This window comes from Danio rerio, chromosome 10 (assembly GCF_049306965.1).
Source record: "Danio rerio strain Tuebingen ecotype United States chromosome 10, GRCz12tu, whole genome shotgun sequence".
Classification (NCBI taxonomy): domain Eukaryota; kingdom Metazoa; phylum Chordata; class Actinopteri; order Cypriniformes; family Danionidae; genus Danio; species Danio rerio.
The window spans coordinates 19,455,417-19,469,160 of NC_133185.1; positions in this window are offsets into that span (position 1 = coordinate 19,455,417).

Here is a 13,744-nt window from a genome sequence, read left to right on the forward strand (position 1 = left end):
AGCGGTCCACCTCTCTTCCTGGACTTGCAGTAGAGTCCCCAGGGTGCCCCATGGCCCTCCACCTAGGGCCCTCTGACCCCAGCAAGCTACCCGGGGCTCCAACTCTCTCCCTGGACTTGCAGTATAGGCCCCAGGGTGCCCCGTGGCCCTCCCCCTAGGGGCCTCTGACCCCAGCAAGCTACCCAGGGCTCCAACTCTTTCCCTGGACTTGCAGTAGAGGCCCCAGGGTGACCCTTGGCCCTCCATCTACGGGCCTCTGACCCCAGCAAGCTACCCAGGGCTCCAACTCTCTCCCTGGACTTGCAGTATAGGCCTCAGGGTGCCCCCTGGTCCTCCACTTAGGGGCCCCTGACCCAAGCAAGCTGCCCAGGGGTCCACCTCTCTCCCTGGACTTGCAAGTGAGGCCCCAGCGTGCCACTTGGCCCTCCACCTAAGGGCCTCTGACCCCAGAAAGCTACCCAGGGGTCCACCTCTCTCCCTAGACTTGCAGACTAGGCCCCAGGGTGACCCTTGGCCCTCCACCTAGGGGCCTCTGATCCCAGCAAGCTGCCCAGGGGCCTGCCTATCTCCCCGGACTTGCAGTAGAGTCCCCAGGGTGCCCCATGGCCCTCCACCTAGGGCTCTCTGACCCCAGCAAGCTACCCAGGGATCCAGTTCCCTCCCTGGACTTGCAATAGAGGCCCCAGGGTGCCCCCTTGCCCTCCACCCAAGGGCTACTGACCCCAGCAAGCTACCCAGGGCTCCACATCTCTCCCTGGACTTGCAACAGAGGCCCCAGGGTGCCCCGTGACCCTCCACCTAGGGGCCTCTGACCCCAGCAAGCTACCCAGGAGTCCACATCTCTCCCTGGACTTGCAGTAGACACCCCTGGGTGCCCCCTGGCCCTCCACCTAGGGGCCTTTGACCCCAGCAAGCTACCCAGGGGTCCACCTCTCTCCATGGACTTGCAGTAGAGTCCCCAGGGTGCCCCATGGCCCTCCACCTAGGGCTCTCTGACCCCAGCAAGCTACCCAGGGGTCCACATCTCTCCCTGGACTTGCAGTAGAGGCCCCAGGGTACCCAGTGGCCCTCCACCTAGGGGCCTCTGAACCCAGCAAGCTACCCAGGGATCCAGTTCCCTCCCTGGACTTGCAATAGAGGCAACAGGGTGCCCCCTTGCCCTCCACCCAAGGGCTACTGACCCCAGCAAGCTACCCTGGGCTCCACATCTCTCCCTGGACTTGTAGTAGAGGCCCTAGGCTGCCCTCTGGTCCTCCACCTAGGGGCCTCTGACCCCAGCAAGCTAACCAGGGCTCCACCTCTCTCCCTGGACTTGCAGTAGAGGCCCCAGGGTGCCCATTGGCCCTCCACCTAGGGGTCTCTGACCCCAGCAAGCTACCCAAGGGTCCGCCTCTGACCCCAGCAAGCTGCCCAGGGGCCTGCCTATCTCCCTGGACTTGCAGTAGAGTCCCCAAGGTGCCCCATGGCCCTCCACCTTGGGCCCTCTGACCCCAGCAAGCTACCTAGGGCTCCACTTCTCTCCCTGGACTTGCAGTAGAGGCCCCAGGGTGCCGCCTTGCCCTCCACCCAGGGGCTACTGACCCCAGCAAGCTACCCAGGGCTGCACCTCTCTCCCTGGACTTGCAGTAGAGGCCCCAGGGTACCCCGTGGCTCTCCACCTAGGGGCCTCTGACCCCAGCAAGCTACTCAGGTTTTCACATCTCTCCCTGGACTTGCAGTAGAGGCCCCAGGGTACCCTGTGGCCCTCCACCTAGGGGCCTCTGAACCCAGCAAGCTACCCAGGGGTCCAGCTCTCTCCCTGGACTTGGGGTCCCCAGGGTGCCCCATGGCCCTCCACCTAGGGCCCTCTGACCCCAGAAAGCTACCCAGGGGTCCACCTCTCTCCCTAGACTTGCAGACTAGGCCCCAGGGTGACCCTTGGCCCTCCACCTAGAGGCCTCTGATCCCAGCAAGCTGCCCAGGGGCCTGCCTATCTCCCTGGACTTGCAGTAGAGTCCCCAGGGTGCCCCATGGCCCTCCACCTAGGGCTCTCTGACCCCAGCAAGCTACCCAGGGCTCCACATCTCTCCCTGGACTTGCAACAGAGGCCCCAGGGTGCCCCGTGACCCTCCACCTAGGGGACTCTGACCCCAGCAAGCTACCCAGCAGTCCACATCTCTCCCTGGACTTGCAGTAGACACCCCTGGGTGCCCCCTGGCCCTCCACCTAGGGGCCTTTGACCCCAACAAGCTACCCAGGGGTCCACCTCTCTCCATGGACTTATAGTAGAGGCCCCAGGGTGCCCCCTGGCCCTCCACCTAGGGGCCTCTGAGTCCAGCAAGCTACCCAGGGGTCCACATCTCTCCCTGGACTTGCAGTAGAGGCCCCAGGGTGACCCTTGGCCCTCCACCCAGGGGCCTCTGACCCCAGCAAGCTGCCCAGGGGCCTGCCTATCTCCCTGGACTTGCAGTAGAGTCCCCAGGGTGCCCCTTGGCCCTCCACCTAGGGCCCTCTGACCCCAGCAAGCTACCCAGTGGTCCACATCTCTCCCTGGACTTGCAACAGAGGCCCCAGGGTGCCCCGTGACCCTCCACCTAGGGGCCTCTGAGTCCAGCAAGCTACCCAGGGGTCCACATCTCTCCCTGGACTTGCAGTAGAGGCCCCAGGGTACCCAGTGGCCCTCCACCTAGGGGCCTCTGAACCCAGCAAGCTACCCAGGGGTCCAAATCTCTCCCTGGACTTGCAGTAGAGGCCCCAGGGTGCCCATTGGCCCTCCACCTAGGGGTCTCTGACCCCAGCAAGCTACCCAAGGGTCCGCCTCTGACCCCAGCAAGCTGCCCAGGGGCCTGCCTATCTCCCTGGACTTGCAGTAGAGTCCCCAGGGTGCCCCATGGCCCTCCACGTAGGGCTCTGTGACCCCAGCAAGCTACCCAGGGGTCCACATTTCTCCCTGGACTTGCAGTAGACGCCCCTGGGTGCCCACTGGCCCTCCACCTAGGGGCCTTTGACCCCAGCAAGCTACCCAGGGGTCCACCTCTCTCCATGGACTTATAATAGAGGCCCCAGGGTGCCCCCTGGCCCTCCACCTAGGGGCCTCTGAGTCCAGCAAGCTACCCAGGGGTCCACATCTCTCCCTGGACTTGCAGTAGAGGCCCCTGGGTACCCCGTGGCCCTCCACCTAGGGGCCTCTGAACCCAGCAAGCTACCCAGGGGTCCAGCTCTCTCCCTGGACTTGCAATAGAGGCCCCAGGGTGCCCCCTTGCCCTCCACCCAGGGGCTACTGACCCCAGCAAGCTACACAGGGCTCCACTTCTCTCCCTGGACTTGTAGTAGAGGCCCTGGGCTGCCCTCTGGCCATCCACCTAGGGGCCATTGACCCCAGCAAGCTACCCAGGGCTCCACCTCTCTCGCTGGACTTGCAGTAAAGGCCCCAGGGTGCCCATTGGCCCTCCACCTAGGGGCCTCTGAGCCCAGCAAACTACCCAGGGGTCCACCTCTCTTCTTGGACTTGCAGTTGAGTCCCCAGGGTGCCCCATGGCCCTCCACCTAGGGCCCTCTGACCCCAGCAAGCTACCTAGGGCTCCACTTCTCTCCCTGGACTTGCAGTAGAGGCCCCAGGGTGCCCCCTTGCCCTCCACCCAGGGGCTACTGACCCCAGCAAGCTACCCAGGGCTGCACCTCTCTCCCTGGACTTGCAGTAGAGGCCCCAGGGTACCCCGTAGCCCTCCACCTAGGGGCCTCTGACTCCAGCTAGCTACTCAGGGGTCCACATCTCTCCCTGGACTTGCAGTAGAAGCCCCAGGGTACCCCGTGGCCCTCCACCCAGGGGCTACTGACCCCAGCAAGCTACCCAGGGCTCCACATCTCTCCCTGGACTTGCAACAGAGGCCCCTGGGTGCCCCCTGGCCCTCCACCTAGGGGCCTTTGACCCCAGCAAGCTACCCAGGGGTCCACCTCTCTCCATGGACTTATAGTAGAGGCCCCAGGGTGCCCCCTGGCCCTCCACCTAGGGGCCTCTGAGTCCAGCAAGCTACCCAGGGGTCCACATCTCTCCCTGGACTTGCAGTAGAGGCCCCAGGGTACCCAGTGGCCCTCCACCTAGGGGCCTCTGAACCCAGCAAGCTACCCAGGGATCCAGTTCCCTCCCTGGACTTGCAATAGAGGCCCCCGGGTGCCCCCTTGCCCTCCACCCAAGGGCTACTGACCCCAGCAAGCTACCCTGGGCTCCACATCTCTCCCTGGACTTGTAGTAGAGGCCCTAGGCTGCCCTCTGGTCCTCCACCTAGGGGCCTTTGACCCCAGCAAGCTAACCAGGGCTCCACCTCTCTCCCTGGACTTGCAGTAGAGGCCCCAGGGTGCCCATTGGCCCTCCACCTAGGGGTCTCTGACCCCAGCAAGCTACCCAAGGGTCCGCCTCTGACCCCAGCAAGCTGCCCAGGGGCCTGCCTATCTCCCTGGACTTGCAGTAGAGTCCCCAAGGTGGCCCATGGCCCTCCACCTAGGGGCCTCTGAACCCAGCAAGCTACCCAGGGGTCCAGCTCTCTCCCTGGACTTGCAGTAGAGGCCCCAGGGTACCCCGTGGCTCTCCACCTAGGGGCCTCTGACCCCAGCAAGCTACTCAGGTTTTCACATCTCTCCCTGGACTTGCAGTAGAGGCCCCAGGGTGCCCCGTGGCCCTCCCCCTAGGGGCCTCTGACACCAGCAAGCTTCCCAGTGGTCCACCTCTGTCCCTAGACTTGCAGTAGAGGCCCCAGGGTGACCCTTGGCCCTCCACCTAGGGGCTTCTGACCCCAGCAAGCTACCCAGGGCTCCAACTCTCTCCCTGGACTTGCAGTATAGGCCTCAGGGTGCCCCCTGGTCCTCCACCTAGGGGCACCTGACCCAAGCAAGCTGCCCTGGGGTCCACCTCTCTCCCTGGACTTGCAATAGAGGCCCCAGGGTGCCCCTTGGCCCTCCACCTAGGGGCCTCTGACCCCAGAAAGCTACCCAGGGGTCCACCTCTCTCTCTAGACTTGCAGACTAGGCCCCAGGGTGACCCTTGGCCCTCCACCCAGGGGCCTCTGACCCCAGCAAGCTGCCCAGGGGCCTGCCTATCTCCCTGGACTTGCAGTAGAGTCCCCAGGGTGCCCCTTGGCCCTCCACCTAGGGCCCTCTGACCCCAGCAAGCTACCCAGTGGTCCACATCTCTCCCTGGACTTGCAACAGAGGCCCCAGGGTGCCCCGTGACCCTCCACCTAGGGGCCTCTGAGTCCAACAAGCTACCCAGGGGTCCACATCTCTCCCTGGACTTGCAGTAGAGGCCCCAGGGTACCCAGTGGCCCTCCACCTAGGGGCCTCTGAACCCAGCAAGCTACCCAGGGGTCCAAATCTCTCCCTGGACTTGCAATAGAGGCCCCAGGGTGCCCCCTTGCCCTCCACCCAAGGGCTACTGACCCCAGGAAGCTACCCTGGGCTCCACCTATCTCCCTGGAATTTTAGTAGAGGCCCTAGGCTGCCCTCTGGTCCTCCACCTAGGGGCCTCTGACCCCAGCAAGCTAACCAGGGCTCCACCTCTCTCCCTGGACTTGCAGTAGAGGCCCCAGGGTGCCCATTGGCCCTCCACCTAGGGGTCTCTGACCCCAGCAAGCTACCCAAGGGTCCGCCTCTGACCCCAGCAAGCTGCCCAGGGGCCTGCCTATCTCCCTGGACTTGCAGTAGAGTCCCCAGGGTGCCCCATGGCCCTCCACGTAGGGCTCTGTGACCCCAGCAAGCTACCCAGGGGTCCACATTTCTCCCTGGACTTGCAGTAGACGCCCCTGGGTGCCCACTGGCCCTCCACCTAGGGGCCTTTGACCCCAGCAAGCTACCCAGGGGTCCACCTCTCTCCATGGACTTATAATAGAGGCCCCAGGGTGCCCCCTGGCCCTCCACCTAGGGGCCTCTGAGTCCAGCAAGCTACCCAGGGGTCCACATCTCTCCCTGGACTTGCAGTAGAGGCCCCAGGGTACCCCGTGGCCCTCCACCTAGGGGCCTCTGAACCCAGCAAGCTACCCAGACTCCAGCTCTCTCCCTGGACTTGCAATAGAGGCCCCAGGGTGCCCCCTTGCCCTCCACCCAGGGGCTACTGACCCCAGCAAGCTACACAGGGCTCCACTTCTCTCCCTGGACTTGTAGTAGAGGCCCTGGGCTGCCCTCTGGCCATCCACCTAGGGGCCATTGACCCCAGCAAGCTACCCAGGGCTCCACCTCTCTCGCTGGACTTGCAGTAAAGGCCCCAGGGTGCCCATTGGCCCTCCACCTAGGGGCCTCTGACCCCAGCAAACTACCCAGGGGTCCACCTCTCTTCTTGGACTTGCAGTTGAGTCCCCAGGGTGCCCCATGGCCCTCCACCTAGGGCCCTCTGACCCCAGCAAGCTACCTAGGGCTCCACTTCTCTCCCTGGACTTGCAGTAGAGGCCCCAGGGTGCCCCCTTGCCCTCCACCCAGGGGCTACTGACCCCAGCAAGCTACCCAGGGCTGCACCTCTCTCCCTGGACTTGCAGTAGAGGCCCCAGGGTACCCCGTAGCCCTCCACCTAGGGGCCTCTGACTCCAGCTAGCTACTCAGGGGTCCACATCTCTCCCTGGACTTGCAGTAGAAGCCCCAGGGTACCCCGTGGCCCTCCACCCAGGGGCTACTGACCCCAGCAAGCTACACAGGGCTCCACTTCTCTCCCTGGACTTGTAGTAGAGGCCCTGGGCTGCCCTCTGGCCCTCCACCTAGGGGCCTCTGACCCCAGCAAGCTACCCAGGGCTCCACCTCTCTCGCTGGACTTGCAGTAGAGGCCCATGGGTGCCCCATGGCCCTCCACCTAGGGGCCTCTGACCCCAGCAAGCTACCCAGGGGTCCACCTCTCTCCCTGGACTTATAGGCGAGGCCCCAGGGTGCCCCCTGGCCCTCCACCTAGGGGCCTCTGACCCCAGCAAACTACCCAGGGGTCCACCTCTCTTCCTGGACTTGCAGTAGAGTCCCCAGGGTGCGCCATGGCCCTCCACCTAGGGCCCTCTGACCCCAGCAAGCTACCCTGGGCTCCACCTCTCTCCCTGGACTTGTAGTGGAGGCCCTAGGCTGCCCTCTGGTCCTCCACCTAGGGGCCTCTGACCCCAGCAAGCTAACCAGGGCTCCACCTCTCTCCCTGGACTTGCAGTAGAGGCCCCAGGGTGCCCATTGGTCCTCCACCTAGGGGTCTCTGACCCCAGCCAGCTACCCAAGGGTCCGCCTCTGACCCCAGCAAGCTGCCCAGGGGCCTGACTATCTCCCTGGACTTGCAGTAGAGTCCCCAGGGTGACCCATGGCCCTCCACCTAGGGGCCTCTGACCCAAGCAAGCTACCCAGGGGTCCACATCTCTCCCTGGACTTGCAACAGAGGCCCCAGGGTGCCCCGTGACCCTCCACCTAGGGGCCTCTGACCCCAGCAAGCTACCCAGGAGTCCACATCTCTCCCTGGACTTGCAGTAGACACCCTTGGGTGCCCCCTGGCCCTCCACCTAGGGGCCTTTGACCCCAGCAAGCTACCCAGGGGTCCACCTCTCTCCATGGACTTTTAGTAGAGGCCCAAGGGTCCCCCCTGGCCCTCCACCTAGGGGCCTCCGAGTCCAGAAAGCTACCCAGGGGTCCACATATCTCCCTGGACTTGCAGTAGAGGCCCCAGGGTACCCCGTGGCCCTCCACCTAGGGGCCTCTGAACCCAGCAAGCTACCCAGGGGTCCAGCTCTCTCCCTGGACTTGTAGTAGAGGCCCTAGGCTGCCCTCTGGCCCTCCACCTAGGGGCCTTTGACCCCAGCAAGCTACCCAGGGCTCCACCTCTCTCCCTGGACTTATAGGCGAGGCCCCAGGGTGCCCCCTTGCCCTCCACCCAAGGGCTATTGACCCCAGCAAGCTACCCTGGGCTCCACCTCTCTCCCTGGACTTGTAGTAGAGGCCCTAGGCTGCCCTCTGGCCCTCCACCTAGGGGCCTTTGACCCCAGCAAGCTACCCAGGGCTCCACCTCTCTCCCTGGACTTATAGGCGAGGCCCCAGGGTGCCCTCCGGCCCTCCACCTAGGGGACTCTGACCCCAGCAAACTACCCAGCGGTCCACCTCTCTTCCTGGACTTGCAGTAGAGTCCCCAGGGTGCCCCATGGCCCTCCACCTAGGGCCCTCTGACCCCAGCAAGCTAAACGGGGCTCCAACTCTCTCCCTGGACTTGCAGTATAGGCCCCAGGGTGCCCCCTGGTCCTCCACCTAGGGGTCTCTGACCCTAGCAAACTACACAGGGGTCCACCTCTCTCCTAGGACTTGCAGTAGAGGCCCCAGGGTGCCCCATGGCCCTCCACCTAGGGACCTCTGACCACAGCAAGCTACAGAGGGGTCCACTTCTCTCCCTGGACTTGCAGTAGAGGCCCCAGGGTGCCCCATGGCCCTCCCCCTAGGGGCCTCTGACACCAATAAGCTTCCCAGTGGTCCACCTCTCTCCCTAGACTTGCAGTAGAGGCCCCAGGGTGCCCCATGGCCCTCCACCTAGGGCCCTCTGACCCCAGCAAGCTACCCAGGGGTCCACCTCTCTCCATGGACTTATAGTAGAGGCCCAAGGGTGCCCCCTGGCCCTCCACCTAGGGGCCTCCGAGTCCAGAAAGCTACCCAGGGGTCCACATATCTCCCTGGACTTGCAGTAGAGGCCCCAGGGTACCCAGTGGCCCTCCACCTAGGGGCCTCTGAACCCAGCAAGCTACCCAGGGGTCCAGCTCTCTCCCTGGACTTGCAGTAGAGGCCCCAGGGTGCCCCCTTGCCCTCCACCCAAGGGCTACTGATCCCAGCAAGCTACCCTGGGCTCCACATCTCTCCCTGGACTTGTAGTAGAGGCCCTAGGCTGCCCTCTGGTCCTCCACCTAGGGCCCTTTGACCCCAGCAAGCTACCTAGGGCTCCACTTCTCTCCCTGGACTTGCAGTAGAGACCCCAGGGTGCCCCCTTGCCCTCCACCCAGGGGCTACTGACCCCAGCAAGCTACCCAGGGCTCCACCTCTCTCCCTGCACTTGCAGTAGAGGCCCCAGGGTACCCCGTGGCCCTCCACCTAGGGACCTTTGACCCCATTAAGCTACTCAGGGGTCCACATCTCTCCCTGGACTTGCAGTAGAGGCCCCAGGGTACCCCGTGGCCCTCCACCTAGGGGCCTCTGAACCCAGCAAGCTACCCAGGGGTCCAGCTCTCTCCCTGGACTTGCAATAGAGGCCCCAGGGTGCCCCCTTGCCCTCCACCCAGGGGCTACTGACCCCAGCAAGCTACACAGGGCTCCACTTCTCTCCCTGGACTTGTAGTAGAGGCCCTGGGCTACCCTCTGGCCCTCGACCTAGGGGCCTCTGACCCCAGCAAGCTACCCAGGGGTCCACCTCTCTCCCTGGACTTATAGGCGAGGCCCCAGGGTGCCCCCTGGCCCTCCAACTAGGGGCCTCTGACCCCAGCAAACTACCCAGGGGTCCACCTCTCTTCCTGGACTTGCAGTAGAGTCCCCAGGGTGCCCCCTGGTCCTCTACCTAGGGGCCTCTGACACCAGCAAGCTTCCCAGTGGTCCACCTCTCTCCCTAGACTTGCAGTAGAGGCCCCAGGGTGACCCTTGGCCCTCCACCCAGGGGCTTCTGACCCCAGCAAGCTACCCAGGGCTCCAACTCTCTCCCTGGACTTGCAGTATAGGCCTCAGGGTGCCCCCTGGTCCTCCACCTAGGGGCACCTGACCCAAGCAAGCTGCCCTGGGGTCCACCTCTCTCCCTGGACTTGCAATAGAGGCCCCAGGGTGCCCCTTGGCCCTCCACCTAGGGGCCTCTGACCCCAGAAAGCTACCCAGGGGTCCACCTCTCTCTCTAGACTTGCAGACTAGGCCCCAGGGTGACCCTTGGCCCTCCACCCAGGGGCCTCTGACCCCAGCAAGCTGCCCAGGGGCCTGCCTATCTCCCTGGTTTTGCAGTAGAGTCCCCAGGGTGCCCCATGGCCCTCCACCTAGGGCCCTCTGACCCCAGCAAGCTACCCAGTGGTCCACATCTCTCCCTGGACTTGCAACAGAGGCCCCAGGGTGCCCCGTGACCCTCCACCTAGGGGCCTCTGAGTCCAGCAAGCTACCCAGGGGTCCACATCTCTCCCTGGACTTGCAGTAGAGGCCCCAGGGTACCCAGTGGCCCTCCACCTAGGGGCCTCTGAACCCAGCAAGCTACCCAGGGGTCCAGATCTCTCCCTGGACTTGCAATAGAGGCCCCAGGGTGCCCCCTTGCCCTCCACCCAAGGGCTACTGACCCCAGCAAGCTACCCTGGGCTCCACCTATCTCCCTGGAATTTTAGTAGAGGCCCTAGGCTGCCCTCTGGTCCTCCACCTAGGGGCCTCTGACCCCAGCAAGCTAACCAGGGCTCCACCTCTCTCCCTGGACTTGCAGTAGAGGCCCCAGGGTGCCCATTGGCCCTCCACCTAGGGGTCTCTGACCCCAGCAAGCTACCCAAGGGTCCGCCTCTGACCCCAGCAAGCTGCCCAGGGGCCTGCCTATCTCCCTGGACTTGCAGTAGAGTCCCCAGGGTGCCCCATGGCCCTCCACGTAGGGCTCTCTGACCCCAGCAAGCTACCCAGGGGTCCACATTTCTCCCTGGACTTGCAGTAGACGCCCCTGGGTGCCCACTGGCCCTCCACCTAGGGGCCTTTGACCCCAGCAAGCTACATAGGGGTCCACCTCTCTCCATGGACTTATAATAGAGGCCCCAGGGTGCCCCCTGGCCCTCCACCTAGGGGCCTCTGAGTCCAGCAAGCTACCCAGGGGTCCACATCTCTCCCTGGACTTGCAGTAGAGGCCCCAGGGTACCCCGTGGCCCTCCACCTAGGGGCCTCTGAACCCAGCAAGCTACCCAGGGGTCCAGCTCTCTCCCTGGACTTGCAATAGAGGCCCCAGGGTGCCCCCTTGCCCTCCACCCAAGGGCTACTGACCCCAGCAAGCTACCCTGGGCTCCACCTCTCTCCCTGGACTTGTAGTAGAGGCCCTAGGCTGCCCTCTGGCCCTCCACCTAGGGGCCTTTGACCCCAGCAAGCTACCCAGGGCTCCACCTCTCTCCCTGGACTTATAGGCGAGGCCCCAGGGTGCCCTCCGGCCCTCCACCTAGGGGACTCTGACCCCAGCAAACTACCCAGCGGTCCACCTCTCTTCCTGGACTTGCAGTAGAGTCCCCAGGGTGCCCCATGGCCCTCCACCGAGGGCCCTCTGACCCCAGCAAGCTAAACGGGGCTCCAACTCTCTCCCTGGGTTTGCAGTATAGGCCCCAGGGTGCCCCCTGGTCCTCCACCTAGGGGCCTCTGACCCTAGCAAACTACACAGGGGTCCACCTCTCTCCTAGGACTTGCAGTAGAGGCCCCAGGGTGCCCCATGGCCCTCCACCTAGGGACCTCTGACCACAGCAAGCTACAGAGGGGTCCACTTCTCTCCCTGGACTTGCAGTAGAGGCCCCAGGGTGCCCCATGGCCCTCCCCCTAGGGGCCTCTGACACCAGCAAGCTTCCCAGTGGTCCACCTCTCTCCCTAGACTTGCAGTAGAGGCCCCAGGGTGCCCCATGGCCCTCCACCTAGGGCCCTCTGACCCCAGCAAGCTACCCAGGGCTCCAACTCTCTCCATGGACTTGCAGTATAGGCCTCAGGGTGCCCCCTGGTCCTCCACCTAGGGGCCCCTGACCCAAGCAAGCTGCCCAGGTGTCCACCTCTCTCCCTGGACTTGCAATAGAGGCCCCAGGGTGCCCCTTGGCGCTCCGCCTAGGGGCCTCTGACCCCAGAAAGCTACCCAGGGGTCCACCTCTCTCCCTAGACTTGCACACTAGGCCCCAGGGTGACTCTTGGCCCTCCACCTAGGGGCCTCTGACCCCAGCAAGCGGCCCAGGGGCCTGCCTATTTCCCTGGACTTGCAGTAGAGTCCCCAGGGTGCCCCATGGCCCTCCACCTAGGGCCCTCTGACCCCAGCAAGCTACCCAGGGGTCCACATCTCTCCCTGGACTTGCAACAGAGGCCCCAGGGTGCCCCGTGACCCTCCACCTAGGGGTCTCTGACCCCAGCAAGCTACCCAGGGGTCCACATCTCTCCCTGGACTTGCAGTAGACACCCTTGGGTGCCCCCTGGCCCTCCACCTAGGGGCCTTTGACCCCAGCAAGCTACCCAGGGGTCCACATCTCTCCCTGGACTTGCAGTAGACACCCTTGGGTGCCCCCTGGCCCTCCACCTAGGGGCCTTTGACCCCAGCAAGCTACCCAGGGGTCCACCTCTCTCCCTGGACTTGCAGTAGAGGCCCCAGGGTGCCCCATGGCCCTCCACCTAGGGCCCTCTGACCCCAGCAAGCTACCCAGGGGTCCACATCTCTCCCTGGACTTGCAGTAGACACCCCTGGGTGCCCACTGGCCCTCCACCTAGGGGCCTTTGACCCCAGAAAGCTACGCAGGGGTCCACATCTCTTCCTGGACTTGCAGTAGAGGCCCCAGGGTACCCCGTGGCCCTCCACCTAGGGGCCTCTGAACCCAGCAGGCTACCCAGGGGTCCAGCTCTCTCCCTGGACTTGCAATAGAGGCCCCAGGGTGCCCCCTTGCCCTCCACCCAAGGGCTACTGACCCCAGCAAGCTACCCTGGGCTCCACTTCTCTCCCTGGACTTGTAGTAGAGGCCCTAGGCTGCCCTCTGGCCCTCCACCTAGGGGCCTTTGACCCCAGCAAGCTACCCAGGGCTCCACTTCTCTCCTTGGAGTTGCAGTATAGGCCCCAAGGTGCCCCCTGGCCCTCCACCTAGGGGCATCTGACCCCAGCAAGCTACCCAGGGGTCCACCTCTCTCCCTGGACTTGCAGTATCGGACCCAGGGTGCCCCCTGGCCCTCCACCTAGGGGCATCTGACACCAGCAAGCTACCCAAGGGTCCACCTATCTCCCTGGACTTGCAGTATAGGCCCCAGGGTGCCCTCTGGCCCTCCACCTAGGGGCCTCTGACCCTAGCAAACTACCCAGGGGTCCACCTCTCTCCCTGGACTTTCTGTAGAGGCCCCAGGGTGACCCTTGGCCCGCCACCTAGGGGCTTCTGACCCCAGCAAGCTGCCCAGGGGCCTGCCTATCTCCCTGGACTTGCAGTATAGGCCACAGGGTGCCCCCTTGCCCTCCACCTAGGGGTCTCTGACCCCAGAAGCTACCCAGGGCTCCACTTCTCTCCCTGGACTTGCAGTAGAGGCCCCAGGGTGCCCCCTTGCCCTCCACCCAGGGGCTACTGACCCCAGCAAGCTACCCAGGGCTCCACCTCTCTCCATGGACTTGCAGTATAGGCCCCAGGGTGCCCCTGGCCCTCCACCTAGGGGCATCTGACCCCAGCAAGCTACCCAGGGGTCCACCTCTCTCCCTGGACTTGCAGTATAGGACCCAGGGTGCCCCCTGGCCCTCCACCTAGGGGCATCTGACACCAGCAAGCTACCCAGGGGTCCACCTATCTCCCTGGACTTGCAGTAGAGGCCCCAGGGTGCCCTCTGGCCTTCCACCTAGGGGCCTCTGACCCTAGCAAACTACCGAGGGGTCTACCTCTCTCACTGCACTTGCTGTAGAGGCCCCAGGGTGCCCCTTGCCCTCGACCTAGGGGCCTCTGACCCCAGCAAGCTACCCTGGAGTCCACCTCTCTCCCTGGACTTGCAGTAGAGGCCCCAGGGTGCCCCTTGGCCCTCCACCTAGGGGCCTCTGACCCCAGCAAGCTACCGAGGGGTCCACCTCTTTCCGTGGACTTGCAGTAGAGGC